This window comes from Stenella coeruleoalba (assembly GCF_951394435.1).
Source record: "Stenella coeruleoalba genome assembly, chromosome: 14".
Classification (NCBI taxonomy): domain Eukaryota; kingdom Metazoa; phylum Chordata; class Mammalia; order Artiodactyla; family Delphinidae; genus Stenella; species Stenella coeruleoalba.
The window spans coordinates 9,798,956-9,812,886 of NC_137160.1; the positions used below are offsets into that span (position 1 = coordinate 9,798,956).

Consider the following 13,931-nt stretch of genomic DNA (forward strand, 5'->3'; position numbering starts at 1 on the left):
CTCTTTTTTGTTTAGTTCTCAGATACTATTACTGAGATACACCTGATCTCTTGGTACAACTTCATGTAAGAGCTATAATTGGCTCTAGGATTATCTAAAATCACGCTGCTCACCTCTATGACATTTCACCCCTCTGTATTGTCACTAAGAACATCACAGTGATTCTTCCTCATCTGTGGGATATTCTAGCCTGTTTCCTGCAAAAATCCATGTGATGAACCTTCCGTGGCCTCTCAGCTGTTCCAATAAATGAACCCTTTTATCTCCACCTATGGTCACATTCCAGACCTTCTCATCGTACTAAATTATGAATTTCTACATCCTGCTATGGTTCTGCTGATGTCATTCTTATTCCACCAAAGCCGATTCTCCCAAGGGTTGTCAGAGAAACTCCTTTGAAACATTGCTCACATCTTTCCAGTCTCTTCTCAAAATACTCTTATGGACTCCCATTACACAGAGAACACAATCCGCGGGCCACACCAGGGGCCACAGACCGTGTCCGGTGCTCGGTTGTGTCTTCAAATCCCCATACCCCACATCCTGGCTGATCCTTGGTCTGCCTCAGCAACCTGTCCCCAGGCCTGTACACCAGCTGACCCATTGGTCTGTAATTCTCTATCCTTTTCCCATCCCTTCTTCTGGTGTCTTCTCAAATATCACTCCTCAGAGAGGGGTGATAGCTCTAAATTAGTACTCCGGTGCTTCTGTTACTCCTCAATCTGCTTTATTTTCTTCTTAGTATTTATTACTACATAACATTATAGGTTTATTTGTTTAAGTGTTTATTGTGCCCCTCCAAGGTACAATAAGCCTCCCTAGGGGCAGGGGTTTTATTTGTTTGATTCACTGGTCAGCCTTTAGCACTGAACCTAGCTTGAATGAATAAAAAATGTGAATGCAAACAAAAACAAAAAGCCCCAATACCAACCAAAAAAAAAAAAAAAAAAAAGAAGAAGAAAAGGAAAGACCCTTCCTGAAAACCCCTCTTCCTCCAGCTCACTTGTACAGCTACTTCTCTAAAGGCCATTTGTCAGTCACATCTCAACTTCAATATAGAAGCTTGCCACGTCCATCGTTCCTTCTGGATGCAGCTAGATTAATGACTCATGCATCATCTCAGCAGCACTGCCATAAATACCAGTCTTCTTGTACTGTGTTCAAGGCAAAACCTAACCTTGGGTTGATTTTATAATCTGCTTTCTCTGTGAATGTACCCACGCAACTCATTGCTACTGTAGAAAATAAGAGAATAGAGAAACCATCATTATTTTAGGTATTCAGGGGATCAAACTGATATCACTTGGTAAAAGATAAATTAAGGGAGATGGAGGGGTAAATGATGACTGGTATCCTGACTTATGTGACTATATGTACATGACACTCCTTAAAACACCAGTGAGGAAGATGGTCAGGTTTCGCATAGGAGCAAATCACAAATTTGAGCTTGGCTTTGTGAATGTTTGTTTCACTTGTAAGACCTTCAGTTGGTACTATTTGATTTCCTTGACCTGGATATATAGTTATGGGAAATTAACAATCTATGAATAGTTATTAGAGATATGGACGTGTATAAGATTGTAGAGGTGGGGAGGACAGAGTAAGAAGATGGTCCAGGAGCCTTGAGGTCCTCCAACATGTAATGACTGCAAAGAGGTAGAGGAAAAAATTGGGAAAGTTGCCAGTGTAAGTGATGGTTTCAAGGAGAGGCAACATCATCTGCTGCCCAGAGGACAAGTAAGATGAGATCTGGAAAAGATCTCCAGATGCCACTGCTGTCCTTAGAACACTTTCAGGAAACAGCAAGGGAAGGAAGCAGAATAGAATGGGTTACAAAAGTGAGTGAGAGGTGAGAAAACCGAGACATTGAGTGCTGTGCAGAGGAGAGAGGATAATTTCCAGGATCTAAATCAGAGGAGGCTTTATTGGCTTTCAGTACAAGGAGCGATACCATCCATGGTGTAATCTGAGAAGAAGAGAGCTTTTGTGTGTCTGCAGGCAAATTTGCAGATCTTATAGCTGGACGATGAGAGAGATTCTGTTTATTGGTTTTAGTTTCCAATGAAAAGGGAACAATTTCTTCAGCCGAGAGTAAAGAGAAAGGTGTTCGGAAGTGGTGGTGGAATCCTAGCTTGTAAGCGAATTAAGAAGGCTTGTAGGGCTTCCCTGGTGGCGCAGTGGTTGAGAGTCTGCCTGCCGATGCAGGGGACATGGGTTCGTGCCCCGGTCCGGGAAGATCCCACATGCCGCGGAGCGGCTGGGCTTGTGAGCCATGGCCGCTGAGCCTGCGCGTCCGGAGCCTGTGCTCTGCAACGGGAGAGGCCACAGCGGTGAGAGGCCCGCTTACCGCAAAAAAAAAAAAAGGCTTATACTCAATGTCATGGAAAAAGAAAAAGTCAGTTGACCAGAGGTGTACAGAAGGACTGCAATGCAGAGAGATGGCCCGTTTCTTGAATCAGGCCACTCGTCCATCTTCACTGCTACCAATACAGTCTAAGCTGCCACGTCTTGCCAGAACTACAGTAGTAGATGGTCTCCCTGTACACTCTGCGTTGCTAACTCATTCTACTCACTATAGCCAGACAGATATCAGAAAAACAAAAATCTGTTATTCCTTTTATTCTATGGTCAAAACTCTTAATGGCTTCCCATCATTATTAAGATAAAGACCAAAATCTTTAACTCAAATAGTGTGACCATAAAATACATCATCCAACCCCAGGAGGCTCTCAAGATTGATGGGCCGTACTATTTACCATGATGCTGGGAGAGCTAATGTAAATAGGACTGCCTTGGGCAAAATGGGATTGAGTATTACCCTATATATTAGATCGTATTTGGCTTATCTACTTCATACATTTCCTTCTTCTTTCACATCACATTACCCTAAGCTTTCTCCTTCCCAGGTAAACAATTTTTTTTGTTTCCCTTACGTGCCCACCCCACTCCCACTAGAGGTATTTGCACTTGCTATTCCACGCACAAGAAATGTGACCCTCTCCCCAGTCATTGCTGTGGAAACACTCCATGGGTTCAGTGTTATTATTGTTTTAAATATTTATTTATTTATTTGGCTGCACTGGGTCATGGTTGCAGCACGCGGGATCTTTTAGTTGAGGCATGCAGGATCTAGTTCCCTGACCAGGAACTGAACCTGGGCCCCTGCATTGGGAGGGCGGAGTCTTAACCGCTGGACCACCAGTGAAGTCCTGGGTTGTTATTTAAAAAAAGATATTTCATGTATAATAGTTGCAGTGCAGGGAAGGGACAGGTGACTGTTCACAGTGGGGACCAGACCACCACACCTAAGTACACTGACCAAAGAAACGACAAGTTTTCATGAATATGTAAGTATAACTAAGATCCCCCAAATTTTCCTTGTGGCCATCAGGGAAGGATGCACCCCAGGACGCTCAGGAAGCCAAGTGAGAAGTTCTGATAACATATATTGAAAGAGGCCATGGTATTTGTCCAGTAAAATCTTTAGATTTATAAATAGGTTATGCGTGGTACAGGAGGGTAAAATACTGAAGATCTTTAAAAGGGTCCTATCATTTGTCTGAGATAGTAAACCCTCAGGGCCTCTTTGTTCATTGAGATTATTTAACTTATAGAATATATGCTGTAAAGTTCAATCGATTTCCTCATCACCTTCCCAGCTCATTGTTCAGACAACAGCTCAAGGATTAATGGCCACTTTCTCCAGGAAGCCTTCCCTTTCTGCATTCTTCATCCACTTTCATAGCATCATGTACATTTTTCACTGCAATTCAGTTTTTAATTATACAAACATTAGTTGGAATATTTCAATAGAACTTTTCCTCCTGCACTAGGACAGAAACTCCGTGAGAACCAGAAGCACAGATCTCTTTTCCCTGTTGTATAGCCAATGCTTACTCTAGAGCTGGGCACATAAGAGGAGCTCTATTAGCCAATGCTTACTCTAGAGCTGGGCATATAAGAGGAACTCTATTAGCCAATGCTTACTCTAGAGCTGGGCACATAAGAGGAACTCTATTAGCCAATGCTTACTCTAGAGCTGGGCACGTAAGAGGAACTCTATTAATACTTGTTAAATAAATGAACAAATAAACATGACATTCACGTTTTTCTTGGGCAAATCATTTTACATATGGCTTTTTTTTTAAGCTGCTGTTTTCATATGACAATCCATAATGTTATTCGAGAGTTTACCTTCTGATCACAAATGAAAATTATGGAAAGAAATGACCTTTGTTTTTGGCAACCATGACTTTTTTTATACCAAAATGTAATGGAATCAAAATACTGACCAAAATACATACAAAATAAATTGAACATTTTTTCTTCCCCCAGTCAGCATTGCCTTAGGAATCTGAGAGAAAATGTTCTTATCACTTTTTTTGGAAACAATTCTGCCAATGGAGCTGTGCGGCTTAAAATGTATGAGCTGTACTAAAAGTCTTGTTTCTATCGACAGGGTAAGGTGGAAATGATGGGGCATGACTTCTGAGACTAGGTCATAAAAGGAGTGTACCTGTCTCCTCGCATCTCTCATTCTGGACCCACCAATCCTGGGGGACTTTGGCTGCCATGTTGTGAAGACAGTCACACGATGTTTGGAGCCACCCATGTAATGGAACCGAGACCTCCTGGTATCCTCAGTGAGGAACTGAAGCTTCATGTCCACAGCCATGTGGGTGAACCTTCTTAAAAGCAGACCCTTCAGCCCCATTCAAGCCCTCAGAAAGACTGACGCTCTGACAAACTGTAACATAGTCTTTTAAAATGCTGTCTTGTCTCGTTTTGCGGTCTTGGCTAGAAGCCAGTCAGTTCCCCTTAAGCAGCAGCTTAAGTCCACATTCCAACTACCTGCCTTATTGGGGTCTCACGCTCAGGACCACTTTGCACCCACCTGAATCATCCCAGGGCCAGGTCCCAGACAACCAGAGACAGTTCCTCAGCCCAGCACCTGCCAAAATGATTTAAACTGGACAATCCCAAACCTGCTACCCCTGCCTCGGCCGTCCCTTCCCCCAGAAGCTACACTGAAGGCTCGCGCCCACAGTTCCTGCTCCCCCTCCCTGTGACCCGCCCGCTGCTCCTCCAAATGGCCCTGCGGGGCCTGCTAGGTTCTCCCCAGGGTGCTGAGAGTAACGAAAACTTGAAGCTCTTTCCAGTTTCTCTCTCTTGATCCGAGTCTGGCCTCACCATACCTCAGCCAAGGTAATGTGGTTAAAACACAGACCTCCTGACTACAGTCTCCTGAGAGACCCTGGCCAGCTGCCAGCTGTTAATCCTCAAAAACTGGGAGAAAATAAACGTTTGTGTATTTTTGGCTGGCAAGTTTTGAGATATCTTGTTATGCAGCAATAGATAATTAATATCCAAGCTAACATTCCTCAAAATTGGCATGATATTTGGGTTTTTTCCCCCTCTCCATTAAACTCGATTTCATTTGTCTGAAGGTTAATTTTCTCCAATCTCTCTCTCTTTCTTTTTCTTTCCTATATATAGGAAAGAAAGAGTATATATATATATATATATATACATATACACATATATATACACATGCACATACACACACACATATACTCTCCAGACAAACAATATATCTGGCAAGAGAATTATGCTTCTAATTCAGGTCAAATTTTATAAATGATATCTTTGGAAATGATTCATCCCTACATGTGCCTCACAGATTTTTATATAATCCAAACATTTTACCATAATTTGATTCTATCACAGTTCAGTTCAATAGGAGTTAACTGAGTGCAGAGTGTTTGCCTAAAATTCTGGCTGGAACTGATGGGAATACAGAAGAAGGAAAATACGCAATTTCTGATCTCAAGGAATTAATAGTTTAATTAGCTAGTACTCAAACTTTAATTAGTAAACTTAAATATGCAAATTCTCATTCCCCATCAAGATTCTGATTCAAAAAGGATCTCTGGTGGACATAGGAACCTATGTATTTAAAAGGTTTCTGAAAGAATTTTGGTACAACTGTACACTAGGTAATCCCTTGAAAATATGCTCTATTTTAAGATGCATATAGAATAGTGATTTAGGAGTTATGTTTTTTAATGTCAAAGAAGCAGATCTAAAATATGTATCACTGGATTTGCTTAAAGATAAATCACATCCTCAACAATGCAATGACAGGTTTGCAAGATGTACTTTAAAAACCTGATTCTGGTACCAGTTTTAGGACTGTCTCTCTCTCTCATTCTGAACAAATTAGTTTACTTCACTAGTCTTAGATCCTTCACCTGTAAAGTGAGAGAAATGAACGAAATGTTTCCTAAAAATATTCTCAGTCTTTAAAATTAGACAAATTCAGAAAGCAAGTTGCTAGACACCAGTGTACTATTTTTGTCACACTAGCCCAAACATATATAGATATAATGTTTTCTATCCTGAATTTCTCTTCCTCAGTTTTTGTATACAAAATTGAGTTAATCATGTATCATTCACATGATTGGTAAAAGGATCAAATGAGACAAAGTATGTAAAATTGCTTTTTAACTGTAAAGAGTGCCCAGTGAACATTCCCCAGACTCTGTATTAAGGACTTTACCTGCCTCTTCTCATTTAAAATTCTCAACTCTCCACAACGAAGTTAGTAATAGTGTAACCCCATCTTTACAGATGAGGATATCTATATTCAGAAAAGTTACATAAGTGACCTAATGTCTCATAGCAACTGACAGTATAGCCTCACAGCTTGGATTCAAACTCAGGACCATCTCACTCCAAAGTCTAGGCATGTAACCATAAACTGGTGAAAGCTGATATACAATAGATGACTGGGAATAATACCATTACAGGGAGAGAACCCTTCTTTATCCTTCCATTCCAGTACTTCCTAACTTCTCTGGTGGTAACAATCACTTAATGTACCCACTAAGAACACTGAATTCCTGATTCCATCCCTGACCCTGAATCTGCATTTCCAGCACAGGGAATTATTAAGTGCCTTTGGTCATTCTTATCATCAAGCACCTTTGGAAAACATGATCTGTCCATCTCTTTTCTATTTATTATAAGTAACAACGAGAGAGATGATGTTCATCTTGCATTTTGGGTCTGACTGAATCCTATGATAGAAAGCTTTAGCCCAGAATGAGACATATGCCAACTGCATGGCCCTGTTCTTTCATCCCGAGCCTCCTCCGTGGCCAGCTGCAGGAAAATGGCTCAGTCTCATCCCCAGTGGTCCCCAGATAAATAGCTGAACTACCACATTCATTGTTTTTGAATTCCCTCATTGTCTATAGGAAGTCTCTGGCTAGCTGTGCTGGAAAGTCGGGAAACAGGTCAGCAAGAGAGGTTCCAGGATTCCTTTCTGCAGTAGTCAGCCAGCGAGCTTTGTGCCTGGCTGGACTCCAGGTATTATAACAGAAGGGGTGCAGCTCTGAAAAAATGCAAACAGCCTAGAGATTTCTTACAAAATTAAGGGTTTTATCCATTTTCCCAGTTCCTGAGTCATTACTAATCTTCCATCCTTGTCAATTTAAATGTGCTATCCAAAATAATGGACAGCAAGACATAGAGGCTTCTTCAAAAGGTATTTAAATCTCATGAAGTAGTCATTAAAATACAGAAAACGAAGTAGCAATTCACAGCTATCATGACTTTCCATTATGCCTTTTCTGTCCATAAGATTCAATAAGCTCCATTTGGCTAGGATTTTTTTTTCTCATAAAGGTTTCCCAAACAGTTCCTAGCAGAATGTCTTATTGAGCACTTAGTGACTATTTATTGAATAAATGGAAGAAATAAAGTTTAACATATTTCTGCAGATATAAATAAGATTATTTGAATATGTCATCGGTCTTGGACTGTTTCAGACTGAGAGGGGTTGTAGGAGTAGATAACTTCAGATAAAGAATGGTAGTGTTCTCTCCAGCATTAAAGTGGAAGTTGCATTGCTGGGGCGAACATAGTTAAATCAGGAAATTAATTTTCAGTGCATCCAGCTTCTAAAACGTCAAAACCTTGCATTACATGAACTGAATCCATCTCACAGACATATTTTGTTTGGTCTTCACTGCATTGTCAAAAAAAATTAAGCCATTTAAAAAATCAAGTTGTTTCACATAAAAATCTAGGTTTCTGGCTTTCCTTGCAAAATCAGATCATCTGGCTATGTGGGGTCCTAAATTCCACATGACAACAATCAACAGTTACCCACATATGTTACCTAGTGAGACAGTTTGGTACCACAGTAAGTGTTCAGGTTGTCTGGAGGATTACAATAGAGGCTTTTGCAAGTAACATGTGCTCAGTAAGTGTCATTATTATCATCAGCCTGAGTATGTCAACATCATCAACATTATGACACCTACGTATGAACTCTGCATAGGCCTGTGATGGGGACACCGACATAAGTTTTACACCATCTTTCTCCCTCCTTGACTCCTCCTCTGTGTCATTATCCGTTAGAACTTTCTGCAGCAAAGGAAGTGTTCTGGATCTGTGCTGTTCAATATTGCAGCTACTAATCACAAGTGGCTATTGCACACTGGAAATGTGGATAGTACAATTAAGGAAGTGAATTTTTAATTTCATTTAACTTTAATTTTAATTTAACTAACCACACGTGGCTAGCAGCTACTATATTGGACCACACAGCTTTAAAGCTTCTCTCAAACATACCTTAGTTTTCCTCCCCTCTCTGCCTATCAAACTCTGCTCTCTAAATCTGAAACCAATTTACGTTCTCTTGTAAGAACCTGGCAATATTTTATATGGGTTAGCTCTTTAAGGGTAATTTGCCAGTTTTGCATGATCAAAATGGCATTTACAAATACGAATTCTTTGGATCCCCTTCCCTACCCTACCCTCATGATTCTAGAGTAGGGCCCCAGATCTCACATTGGACATTTTTAACAAGCAGCTTCTAGGTGATTCTTAAAAACCACGCAAATTTAATAAACTCTGTCAAAGCCATAATTTTCAAAGACGGATGAGGAAGAGGAGTCAGCTTGCATTATACAACGTGTGGGCATTTTTGAACAACAAATGCCAACCTCCCACCCTGCCTTCCCCTGTCTCATCCCCACCTCCACCTCCACCACCTCCACGACTCGCCCTCAAGTCCCCTCCTTTCTACATGCCTCTAAGGGTAGCATGGCCCTCTGGCGGGTTATTTCCTGGTAGATACTTTTTAGATATGAGCCAGTTCTGTTCTCTTGTGATGACTGATACCCTAAACCCACTAGTGTCAGCCCCTGGAGCAATGTTTGAACGACGTGACCCTGAACTGCTTTCCATCTCTTGTGTGCATTGTGATAGAACCCTGACCGTGTTGTGCAGTCATCTTTTCTCTCCTGAGACTTCGAATTTGGAGTTCAAAAAGGAGAAATTACTTCTGCCTGCTGATAGGATCAAGATGGTATAAACATGTTTGCTGAGGGGCAGCCAGGTTTAGTCAGATCCCCATGAAGGATCTGGTAGAGCTGATCCTCAGAAAAGCAGAAAAATGAAGCAAATGGCCAGAAGCAAAGAGAAACGCCTCCTGCCTGGCCTTGGATGGAAGGAGAGAGGGACCTTACTTCCTAGTGGCTTTCCGGCGAGGACATCGTGCAGGCTGAATCTGACTCAGGTGACAGCATTGAGTGGAAGATACTGGCTGACATCAGACAAGAACAGCTTGTCACATCTGCTCACGGCTAAACTCTCACTGCTTTCTGGGGAATCCATAAAGAACTGCACCCTGGCCACTCAAGGACCCAGGACAAACTTCTCTGCTACCTTCCAGTCAATCAATTTGCCCCAATAATGTACAAGCTCCACTGTTCCCAGATTGTCTTAATTTTTCTCTCCTGACTTAGCAATCCCGTTTACCTCACTCTTTCAGATGTGAATAAACAATTAGCATGTAAAATAATTAAACTAGCTGTGAAATAGTTACCCACATGTCTCTGGGTTATTCTACAACACCGACTTCTATCCCTGGTTAGTCCCTGTGGTCCTGTCAGCCTCGGGATGTTTCGGTCACATACCCAAACAAACCGGCAGAGACACATGCACAGGTGTGTGGGGAAGAAAAGAATCCTTGTCCTAGAACAGTAACTCAAAACTTGGCATGCCTCCCAGGAGCATTTTAAAGGTGTGGGTTACCAGACTGGATACTCAGGGATTCTTAATCCATAGGGTTTGGACAGATTTCAGAAAGTGGCATTTTTAACAACACCTTGGTCTTTCTGATACTGGGGGGTCCAAGAATTTTAATTTGATAAGCACTGTCCCAAAGAAAAAAATTCAGGTAATTAAAAAAATGTTTGAGGAGTGCATGTGTGCGTGTGGTATGTGTACGTGAAGGGTATGAGTTTTTAACATCAGAAGGGGATTTCTGATAACCCTGAAGTCACTTCTTTCCCTTACTGCTTTGAAGGCATCGATTTACTGCCAGTTGTGCCTGGAAGCCTAGCCCAGGCTTTCATTTGAGGTGAAACAGCTGGGTTTAGTGGTGTCTTTGGTCAAGAGAAGACAAACGGACCCAGTACCTGCTAAACAAAAAGCCATGTGTGAACGAATTAGGTGACATCTGGCTCAGGAACCAATGACAAAGAGCTGATAGAAAACGCAGGCAATAATTCAGTCTTGATTTGAACAACTACCGACCGTTTGCACATAATCAATTTTTAGAGTCACTGAGCTAGGGCAGGGTTTCTCAAACTCAAGAGTATCGACATTCTGGGCTGGAAAACTCTTTGTTTGGGGTTAGGGGCGGGGTGGTCCCGTGCATTGTCAGATGTTGAACAGGGCTCCTCCCCTCTACTCTCTAGATGCCAGCAGCTCCTTATCCCTGAGTGTGACAAGCAAAAACTTCTCCAGACATTGCCAAAGGTCCTGAGGGGCAAAACTGCCCCCACAGAGACCAATGGTACAGACAGTGGGGAGGGAGAGAGGAAGGACCCCATCATGTGCTCCCCTTGTAAGTTTCACCTAGTTTAAAATTTTCTTTCATAGTAGAAGCACAACTATATGCAAGCAGATGCGGTAGCAATAAAGCCTCTCATTTATATAGACAAGGTTTTAGTGGACTTATGGGGAAACTTCTTTCCTCAGAAGGTGGCTTTGGTATTTTTAAATTTGCGCAAATCCAGTTACTGTCATACAGGCTCTTGTACAGCTGGATAAACAAACTCAGGGAACACTCTCGGCCACATCTTCATTAGCAACTCTGCAGGCAAAATCCCTGTCATTTTGAGATGTTTTGTACTCAAAGTAATTGCAGAAAGAGTATTTTCAGATTCTACTGCCTGCTTTAAATCTGTGCTTTTGTCTTTATTATTGGTGTCGCCTATTACTGCTGGCCAATTGTGCAATAACATTTGCAGCTCAAGTTTGGTGTCTGTTTCTGTACCATCAGAGCTGGTATCTCGCCAAACTCTGGGGCAAAACTAGTCCTAACCGTGCTCATAGATCAGTATAATATACCTCTGGCCTTGATAAGTGGTTCAAGAAATCTGCATCTGAGCTCTCACAGACAAAACCATGTCCAGGTAGAGATATGCTAAGGGAAGAATAACCAAGTCTTCCCCAGGTTCAAATGCCCGAGCTCCACACAAGCCTGTGCCTCGGAGATCCGTGCACAGTCAGTTGCTGAATGCACAGCAATTAGTTCTCAGACATCCCTGCCCCAGTTCTTAAGAGTCTATCAGAATAACAGATCATGGACAAATGTGATTTCAGTCAAGGGGACTTATTGTAGTGTCTTGCCTTGTTTTATTGCTTGCACTTTACCCTTCTATAAGGCAATGTATCAGTAATATTTACCTTATGTTCTAAGGCTCTGAACTTGAATTTTTACCTATCTGAAGACATAAAATTCTTGCAGAAATTCTCCTTAAAATGTTGGCCGACTTCCCTCTGAAATTTCATTTGAATTAACTCACCCCCAAGATGTAGCTCCGACGCCAGGTGTGCGGTGGCAAGTTCCTCAGCGCCGTGGGAAGAGCAGGAGCTTCTGATTCTGCTCAGAACTCAGCAACCAGAGGTTCAGAGGTTTATAACTTCTTCCTCTTCTGCCTTAAAATGAGGGTGGTAATTCATGTTCAACAGTCAATACACACTCATCACAAACTGCTGGGCTCTGAGCTAGGTGTTGAAGAATTTAAAAACAGAAAATAAGTGAAAAGAGAAGATCAGAAAAGAAAAAAGTACAGAAAGAAAGAGGAAGGGAGGAGGAAAGGAAGCCTCCTGCCTTGGGGAATCTAGTCGAGAAAGCATTATCTCTGCTGTAAGCAGGGTGGCTGGGGGTAGGCTTGAAAGATATTCAAATTAAAAAAAACACAGATTTTCATTAAGCGCTTTGAAATCACAAGTAATATCTCATGTAGATTTAAGATCTTTTTATATAGCAGGATATAGCAGGAAATCCCTAGAGCAATAGACTGTATGGGTCTTCACTTACATTAAAATAAGATACTGCTCCAGGATCCTGAATGTATCAGCTGTTGGCATATGTATCTCTTGCCACACTCATAAAGATTTTTAATGCGCAATAACATAACATACAGCTCATCCCTTCTACGGCTGGATGCAATATTTATAATTAACTAACTTTGTACCCTCTTCATGTGTGGAAGGAGCAATAATTGGAGCTATCCATTTTTAGTTCACAGAAACAAGACGCTCTTCATTTTTCATAGTGCCATTTACCTACCACCCTTTCTGCCAATGACTTGAATTGTTCAGCCATAGCTCCTGTTTTATTTCAATGGACTCACAACTTGGAGACAATGCCAGTTCAAAGTGAATTAGCCTGAAAGCTCATCTAGAAATGCTGAGAGGTTCGCTGCATCCCACAGCTTCAGCGCAGATGCATGGGGCAGACCTGAAAGCCACAATGTCTGTACCTGAATGCATTCATCTGTACAGTAAAAATGATCATACTGATGTCAACTCCGAAAAAAAAGGAAAAAAGAAAAGGACTGGATGAAAGTTGAAATATTCCCCTGGCAGATGTCAGTGCTCATAATAATTCTCTATGGTTCACTTTGCCCTCATGTCGTGAGGCACTCTGCATCCACAGAATGAAAGAGTCCCATGCACACATTTTGTTTTGAGAAATGGTCTGCATGTTTACTCACTGTATTTACTAACACGAATTCCTAGTTGGTTTCCAAAGCTTCTCTTTGCAGAAAATTATAAGAATCTGTGCATTTGGGCTCCTCTTTCCTCCAAATCTACTTTCTCCCGTAAGTGAGGCTGGAAGCCATGGGTCATCTTTCTACATCGTGGGTCACACAGGGGGACAGTCCAGATGTTTACAGGAAGTTTTGCCTCTGGAGTTTGAAGGAGGATCCTTGTTTCACAATGAATCTCAGTGGAGGAGACAATGCTCTACGTGAGCCCAACTGTTGAAGGTTCAACTCATTTCAAACACAGGTACAGCCCTTATCGGGGTGGGCGCTGAGTGAATGCCCATGACCTGAAGGAGCTTTGAATAGAGCACAGGAGTGAGCCAGGGAAAATATTAAGCGTAAAACAAATGAGCTGAGGCTGAATATAGATATAAATCATAGAGTGCTGAAGTAGTTCATTCTGGTTAGGGAAAAATCTAGGGTGTATTTACAGAAGAATTTAAGCATCTGAGCTGAGACAAGTATGATAAGAGGACCTCAAGAGTCAAAAACAATTTCACCTAGTAAATGGGGGTGTTGGGTGGAGGATGCTATGCAGGAAGTAATGGGATAAGCACAGTTACGGAAGCAGCAAAGTAAAAGCAAGATTGGCCATTTGGACTGGGGTTGGGTTCCGAAGGGGATAAAATAGAAGACTGATGAGAAGGTAGAGGTCACACTTCCGCCCAAGGTAAATTATTTTGAAATTATTCTGCTAGCAACGGTCTACGGATTGGTTTTACCAGGAAGTGATCTAAGCAAGACACTTACTTTTTAATACACATATCTGTCCATTTTCCCAAAACGGGATGG

The 13,931-nt window shown here is 41.7% G+C and overlaps 1 long non-coding RNA gene across 1 annotated transcript in view; it reads right to left on the bottom strand.

The window, feature by feature from the left end:
- Positions 1-13,931, bottom strand: part of LOC307197209 — a 169,171-nt gene that overhangs the window by 100,541 nt on the left and 54,699 nt on the right. The window contains exon 4 of the long non-coding RNA XR_013831351.1: positions 11,889-12,021. This is a non-coding gene — a long non-coding RNA (uncharacterized lncRNA). The remainder of the gene's footprint in view (positions 1-11,888; positions 12,022-13,931) is intronic.